We start from the raw sequence: 8,636 nt of genomic DNA on the forward strand, positions 1-8,636 counted from the left end.
AATACAAATATGGATACAATTAACAATAAATGTCTTCGTTTAAAATACACATATCAAGTTATACAAGATAGCTATGTCAACCCAGTGCTTACAACCCGCAGCCTATATCGTTGAAGGTCAAACGGATGAGTTACAGCACATATCCCGACATGTTTCGTAAATTGGTATGTGTTATTCCTTCATCAAGGGATTTACAATTGGGTGATCAGATCTTTATCTGTAATATATATTTTAACATAGTAAAATAGCAACATAATATATGAAGCTATTATAAGATATTGGTCACATCAAAAAGTCTTCTGAAGTATTTGGGCTGATTATACTTACATAACAAAACAAAGCAGGAACCAAAGGTTGGAACAGGCTGGCTGGAAAGTCCACAGAGACATGAGATGGGCAGCTCTGAGTGCAGGGCAGGATGCTGTAACACATTCACAAGAGGCACCTGATTAAAGTCTATATAATCGAAATAATAAAGGGGAAAGGAGTATATAGATTAGTCCCGGATACAGCTGGAAAAATTGCCAAACTGAGATGTAGGGACATAGGGATATTAAATCCCATTAAGTAAATGACAGTAGTGATTGATTTACCTGTAAGCTTCAAATGTATGCACAAGACGCAGACCTCTGGGCAGAAGTTCCACAACTGACAGGTGCCCAGTGAGTGTCTGTGTCTTATAAGTGCATCTGATATGGCTGCAGACCATTTCTCCCTGGTTTTGCATCATGGGTCTGTGAGCCGAACCTATAGGGGCTCCCCTTTGTTATTCTTCCCTGTCTTCTTCATCTGTATATGCTGGATATGTAAATTATGTACTCACTATCTCAAAACATAAAAATGAACAATTGTGTATCTATAAAGGGCACTGCTTTCTACAGTGAATTATATATTCTCCCTTTTCACCTGTCATATATGATTCCGTAAGTTGTTCATCATGCAATCTATATAACTTTGTATGTTGTTTACTATGCAATATGTATGTTTCTGTACATTTTTGTATATTGCTTAGTGTAACCACATGATGCGCTGCCTGCTTTTCTTCTCCTTTTTGTTTTACCCCATCTATGTGTTTTTTCATTTTTGTAAAACAGGTTGGTTGTAACATCCTCATCCACAGGATGGCACAGTTCGTGCTGTGCAGGCCGCCTGTCTGCTCACAGGCACCCGGCGGGTAAACTCCACGCGCTCATGGCTAGGGGGCGGCGATCGTGCATGGCCCCCTGTGCCTTTTGAGTGTGGAGGAGCTTTTCCTGTGTCCCCGCATCTGGTCCGCTGCCTATGCAGGGATACTACATCCGCCGGTGATGCGGCGACGCGTGACGTCATCACTCCCCTCAGGGCGTGGCTACGCCACGCACCTCGGCGTCAGGGAGACGCTCTGAGCTCCACTCACAGCTGTTATGCACACAGCTGAGTAATTGGAGCAAGCTCTGATTGGCTGCAGCCATATCAGATGCACTTATAAGACACAGACACTCACTGGGCACCTGTCAGTTGTGGAACTGCTGCCCAGAGGTCTGCGTCTTGTGCATGCATGTGAAGCTTACAGGTAAATCGATCACTACTGTCATTTACTTAATGGGATTTAATATCCCTATCTCCCTACATCTCAATTTGGCAATTTTTCCAGCTGTATCCGGGACTAATCTATATACTCCTTTCCCCTTTATTATTTCGATTATATAGACTTTAATCAGGCACCTCTTGTGAATGTGTTACAGCATCCGGCCCTGCACTCAGAGCTGCCCATCTCATGTCTCTGTGGACTTTCCAGCCAGCCTGTTCCAACCTTTGGTTCCTGCTTTGTTTTGTTATGCTCTAATTTTTATGAACCTTTTATGTAAGTATAATCAGCCCAAATACTTCAGAAGACTTTTTGATGTGACCAATATCTTATAATAGCTTCATATATTATGTTGCTATTTTACTATGTTAAAATATATATTATTGCATTTTAAACAATGACATTTATTGTTAACTGTATCCATATTTGTATTTCTTTATTATGTTTTCTACAAGTCAATAAAAATTGGCACTTTTTGTGCATTTTATATAACCTACTCTCTATACTCTAATCTATAATTTGCCTATAAAGTCCTAAGGGGCGACCCCCGTGTGCATTCCATGCACATTTCTATATTTTATTAAGGATGTTAGCAGTATTCTATACATATTCAATGCTCACTGTACTTTATATCTCGTAAATACATAATAAAATTAAAAAAAGACAGGAGAAAAAAAAAAACAAAAAAATAAACTAGCAATAATCAGTGTTTATTTTTCGGTGGATACACATTTGCTCAAACTAATCTTTTCTACAAGACTTAAATGTAGCTGGGCTTGTATTTTCAGATATCACCACTGGCTTTTGGCTGGTAATGAGTTCAGGGCCTTTGTCATTAACGTGAAAAAAAAAAAAAAAATTAAAAAGTTTATATTTAATCTTTAGTTTTGATTTAAACATGTTTTTTTGTTTTGTTTTAGTTTGATGCCAACACCAGCTCTGAAGAAGGGGGGAGACCACTGAAGGTTTTTCATAGCAGCACACACTTGCGTTTCTTCTTGGGCTCCGGAGGTTCCAGTGCGGCCAATATCGCCTCGTCAAATACATTCTTTAGGCCTTTCTGCGTCAGTGCGGAACACTCCACATATTTAACTGCCTTCAAGTCTGGGGCCAGCTTTTCAGCTGTCTCTGGAGTGATTGGTTTCTGTTTATTTTTTGCGAGCTTCTCGATTGTGGAGGGGTCATCCCTTAAGTCGATCTGTGTCCCAACAAGCAGGAATGGAGTCTTGGGACAGTGATGATTGATTTCAGGTACCCACTTTTCTTTCACATTTTCAAATGAAGATGGGGAGACCACTGAGAAACAGACGAGAAACACATCTGTCTGAGGATAGCTAAGTGGTCATAATCCATCGTAGTCTTCCTGTCCTGCTGTATCAAATAGCCCTAGGGTGTACGGCTCCCCACCAGTCATAATTGTGACAGCATAGTTGTCAAATACCGTTGGTACATATTCTGATGGGAACTTGTTTGTGGTATATGAAATTAAGAGACAGGTTTTACCCACAGCACCATCACCAACGACCACACACTTAATAGTCTGCATGGCTGATACCTTCTGTTGTCAGTGTCGGCAACGCTTGATCAATGCAGACCTCACTCTCTCCCCGTCTCCTCACCCAAACTGTCCTTTTTTAACTAAAACACATAGGCAAGTATTTGTGAAAAATAAATAGCCATTTATTATGGGTCATAACAAAATAAAGAGGAAGGCAACGCTGGAGAAACTGGTGAAATTTGTGAAGCCTTTGTACCCCAGGGCACACATAAATTATTTTACAGTCAAAATTGGTGGCCTGAGGAGACCTTATAATAGTGAGCACAATCCGGTCCAGGACTACAAGAGATCAGAAACAGCAGTAGATGACATATCTGTCCCCAGGCTGTGGTCTTACAACAGCCTGCGTCTTTTGTCAGACCAGACTGAACCCAGGCCATCACTTTCTTGCCTTCCTTCCATGCTTCCTTCCATGCTTGCTTCCAGGCTGTAGCTCTGGTGTTGTAGTTGTGGCAGGAGGTAGAGGAGGACCATGGTTGAGCTCACAAACGTGGCTTTGGCTTGTGAGTTCGCCCTCAACCCCTTATTTAGGGCTTGTAACATAACTTCCTCACATAAGAGGCGTTGGCCCCCCTCCATTTCCTGCATTTTGCAGGCTGCCATGTAGGCATAGTCCTCTTGAATATTGGGGGGTGTTCTGAGGGCCGCAGTAGCCTTCCGAAATAGGGCAAGTGCTGCCTCCTCCAGGTTACTCCTCTTCCTGGGACTTTTTTTTGGAAGGCGGAGGGGAGGGACCTGAGTTTGGGCAGGCTGCTGGGCCCAGGCCACCTCCTGGCTGCCACTTTCCACAGCCTCCTCCTGGCTGAGACTTTCCTGTGTATGAAAAAGGGACATAGTTTTAGTTTTTGGTTCATCAATCACACACAATTTTTAGCTCATGACTGTTGCAAATTGAATGTTAAAAAAGACTATCATTCTGACCCCAGCATTTTTCATTCTTGTCCCAATAATTTGCGGCCACTACTGTCTATTGATATGTAAAACACTTTGTAAAATCAGAAATTACTGATCAATAATAACATCTAGTTAACATCATTAATTATTTGACTAGAAATATGTTGAACAATGCTATACCTGGCTCAAGCTGGGCTCCGCCACTTCTTCCTGACTGGAAGGGCCAGGTTGGACATCGGAAGCCTCAGCTGAGGTGGAAGGAAGCCTTGAAGGAAGAATGGAGAGTGTTGGCCTGGGTTCAGTCTGGCCTGCCAGAAAATGCAGTCTGTCATAGTACCACAGCCTGGGGACATAAATGTCATCTAGTGCAGCTCCTGATCTCTGGGAATCCTGGACCTTCTTGCACTCCCTATTATAAGTGCTCCTCATGCCACCAATTAGGGCCTTCAAATAGGGGATGTCTGCCGTGGAGATCACTGGCTTCACAAATTCCAGCAATTGATCCAGCGCTGCCTTCTTCTTTGTTTTATTGTTATAAAAGGGGTGGTTTACCTGCCACAGACAGGGCAGCTCCCTGTACATATCAATGAATATGGGGATAAAGTCCTGATCATTCAATAGATCCATTTTCTCTGCAAGACACAACACAAGACAAACCCTAATGTCAGGCTAAACTCTCCTAATTTTGTCCCAATATAGACCTCAATCTATAAGCAGTATAGGCCACTGATGCACCAAGTTAAAATTGTACCTTCGTTCTAACAATCGGCGCTTCCTTTACTCCTTCCTCCTCTCACAGATCGTAGTATGACACACGCGTGTTAGGCTTTATATACACTGCGCATATGTGAAACTCCGCCCACCCCTGACATTCTTTCTAGTCTATTCCCCGCCCCTTGTCTTTCGGCGCAGTGGAAGAGCACATGGCGGAGAAAGAGCAAGTGCATGCAGAGGAGAGCAGCAACGACGAAAGCCCAGAGCCACGAACATCCCGATCCCGGAGGAGATTTAAGGCCTCAAATATGTCTTTTATAGAGATGGTGGAGATGGTGGACATCTTTAAGAGGGCCGATTATGATGGGAAGCATGGACCTTATCCAAACCCAAATGTCAGAAAGACCAAGATCATGACTAAAGTTATGAAAAGTCTGCACAGGAATTTTGGGGTACGACGATCCAAGGATCAATTAAGGAAACTCTGGTTAGACCTGAAATTGAGGGAGCAGGATCAGTACAGAAAGATCAAGAGAGTTCTTCAAAAAATTAAGTAGTTGTCGTGTGTTCATATTATTAAAATTACTTGCATGCTACTCCATGTGCTTTTCTTTACTGTTGTACAGTTTAAATGGAAACTTTCAAGTTCGTGGGCACAGTAATCGTTCGTAGTAAACATTGTTCGTTCGCCCACTAATACAATGTTTTTGGCAGATACAGGTTAACTACATTTGTTCAGGCCTATTTGTATTAAAAGAAGTTGACATTGACATTGTTGTCTAGATGGGTTTGTACTAGAATGAAATGCAAATTTGATTCAGTGTAAGGAGAGGACACTCAGCAGCTGTTTACACATCTGGATGCAGGAGCACTAGTGTGGGACACCAGAACAAACTTTTTAGGGTGTCCCACACAGGTGCTCCAGTGGATACTAGGGGTGTCTCCATGTGTGAAAATTGTACAAAAAGGTAAATATTCCAGCTTTAGAAAGGGAAAAAAAAAATGTCTTCAGCTTGGAAATCTGCCAAAAAAGACAATTGTACGAAACTTCCAAGCAATGTTTCATATTACTATTTCCGGCCTCAAATATCTGTGTGCTAAGTATACTTTTTTTTTATTCACATAGTGGAGAAAAAACTTGGGACATCTGAGGACACCAGGGCCCCGCAACCTTCTAAAGAAGGGGAAATACCACCAACACAACCAGAGGATGTGCAGGAAGGAGAGATTTTGGAAGCTGGTGAAATTGTGACCACAACAGGTGAGTGTCTGAGACCACAGCTTCAGGTAATAGATGTATGCCTGCATATTTGTAATACATGGTGTTTTTTTTTTAATTTAATATATATAATGGATTGAACCACTGAAGGAAAAAATTATTATCAATAATTGCCTTCAAAAAGTTGCCAACATCCCGAGTTAGTGGAAAAAATAAGACCCTTGGGTTAGGGAACTTATATACCCCCCAATATAATGGGACTTTGTAGGCGAACCATACAGTGGATTAGATAAAAAGTGTTTTATTTATTTAGCACGTGCTATCCCACCACCTAAGCTTCAGGACGCTCTCTGCTCCAGCTGCCTATGCACCATCCCTGTATCTAATAAGGCACTTGGGATCCAACGGGGTTGTCCTCCCTTTTTGGGGGGCCTTTGCGAGGCCATCTCCGAAGCCGACGGATAGCCATTATCTTACACTGGCTGATCAGCCGACAACCAGTGCGCTTTTCATTTAAATAGATATAATCTGCTACCCTATGCCAAACTGCATGTTGGTGTGCAGTCATATATGTATCTTTCTTTCTTGAAAACTTCTTGTTGAATGTATCTCCTATGCATGTGACTTTTTCTCTCTGCAATACGCCTCTGAAGAAGGGACATCGTCCTGAAACATGTCAGGCTTCTAGAGAAAATACTTTATTATGAATGGAAGTATACATAAATTATTACAGGATAGCAAATTTTATTGTATAAATAATATTCTCGTTGAGATCCATTGCTAAATGTATCATGTTTTTATGATTTTTCAAATAAATAAAACACTTTTTATCTAATCCACTGTATGGTTCGCCTACAAAGTCCCATTATATTGGCGGGTATATAAGTTCCCTAACCCAAGGGTCTTTTTTTTAAATTTAAGGTGATGTGGATGTTGTGGAAGAAGAAACTCATTTCACAAGTGCAAGTGCACACATCCTCATCGGGGAGATCATGGTGTGCAATCGTGATTTACAGAAGATCAAGGAAGATATCAATGACATTGAAAAAAGACTCAAAAACATCATTGATGTTTTAGGCCGAATCTAAAAAACACCTAAAGTCTTCATTTTTTTGCTATTTTTCGCTAATTTTTTTTAAGTATCTTGAAAGCCAAATTTTGAAGATGCACACAGTGTGTCAACATCACGGGATATCAAGGCACGCGTTTGGTGGGTGCAACCCCTTGAAGAAAATGTAAAAAAAAAAGCCCATTGGAGAACCTAGGAGACAGCTAAAAGAAACACAAGCAGTAAATCAAAGGAAATATTATTTCAGTTTAAATAAAAAAATGTATTTTTAAAATGTTTATTAAACATTTTCTGGCATATCAATGGCCCCCCTACCCGCAAAGTACTCCATATATTTTATACTGAGCTCATGTGCGCTTTGGGGGGGCAAGCACTGAAAACCAGATACGAACCCACAAGCACAAACTGAAGAGCAGTAACGATTGGAAAAGCACGAGGCTGAAAAGCGCGAATCGTCTCTCACCAAACTTCTACTAAAACGAGATTAGCAGAAGGAGCCCAAAGGGTGGCACGCTGGATATTGAACTTCCCTTTTCTAGTGCCATCGTACGTGTTGTACGTCACCGCATTCTGGACGTTCGAAATTTCCGACAAGATTTGTGTGACCGTGTGTATGCAAGACAAGTTTGAACCAACATCCGTCGGAAAAAATCCATGGACTTTGTTGTCGGAATGTCTGATCCTGTGTACGCGGCATTAGAGTACCAATATTACTTTTGGCTATATCTAGATCCTCCTTGAGAGATATGTTTTGCAACAATAACGGTTGGTAATTGTTAGCCAACCAGTAAACAGCAAAAATTAGTGCCGTCTTATCCTCACGTTTGCTGTATATTTTCTCTGTAAGTTTTATTTACATACACTTGTGCCTGGTGCCATGGGCTTCTGGATTCCTCCATTACTCTTATTATTTCAGAGCTGTTTTTAACTTTAGCCATCCTGGCCATCACTTTCTCCATGATGTACAAGTTCAGTGACAATACCACAATACACCACAGGAAAGACTTCTGACACAGTAGTCTACCACTTAGAATATGACTAGGAGTGGAGACACCCCGATTATAATCACAATAGCATGTAGCCTACCTAGTCTGAGCCTACACCCGAAACACAATAGACCAGACGGACAATTGAGACAATAGTGCTGAGATAAGTACACAAGGAACAATAGCGTAACCCTCTAAGTGGACAATAGAAAGGTAAACAGAGCCATGTTCTGACCAATAACTACTACACCCACTTTCGATTAACACAAAAAACAATCTACCACAAACTCAGTTTATCAAATTATTGGTAGGGTTTATCCTTAACAAAATTTCAAGGTTTAATACAGAATGCTAAATGTACCTTATTTTACACGCTATAATCATTATCAGATATTAGCTTCAGTAACCAGACTTCCACAGTTTGGTACTTTAACTGACAACATGAGAATGTTACTGCTTGTAAATTCCCACAAAAAAAAAAAACAATTACCAATTAAAATAACCAATTCTCTTGTAGCTCAGTTTCAATGTCCTAAACAAATACTATTCCTTTAGTGGACACACAACTTAAATAACAACCAAAAACCTGTTGAACCTGTTTCAACCCAAACAGAAAAGAAAACAAGCAC

The 8,636-nt window shown here is 41.0% G+C and overlaps 1 pseudogene; it reads right to left on the reverse strand.

The window, feature by feature from the left end:
• Positions 1–2,422: 2,422 nt before the first annotated feature.
• LOC141114567 (cell division control protein 42 homolog pseudogene) lies at positions 2,423–3,190 on the reverse strand (annotated as a pseudogene).
• Positions 3,191–8,636: the final 5,446 nt, after the last annotated feature.

Source organism: Aquarana catesbeiana, linkage group LG12 (assembly GCF_042186555.1).
Source record: "Aquarana catesbeiana isolate 2022-GZ linkage group LG12, ASM4218655v1, whole genome shotgun sequence".
In the NCBI taxonomy this organism is placed as follows: Eukaryota; Metazoa; Chordata; class Amphibia; order Anura; family Ranidae; genus Aquarana; species Aquarana catesbeiana.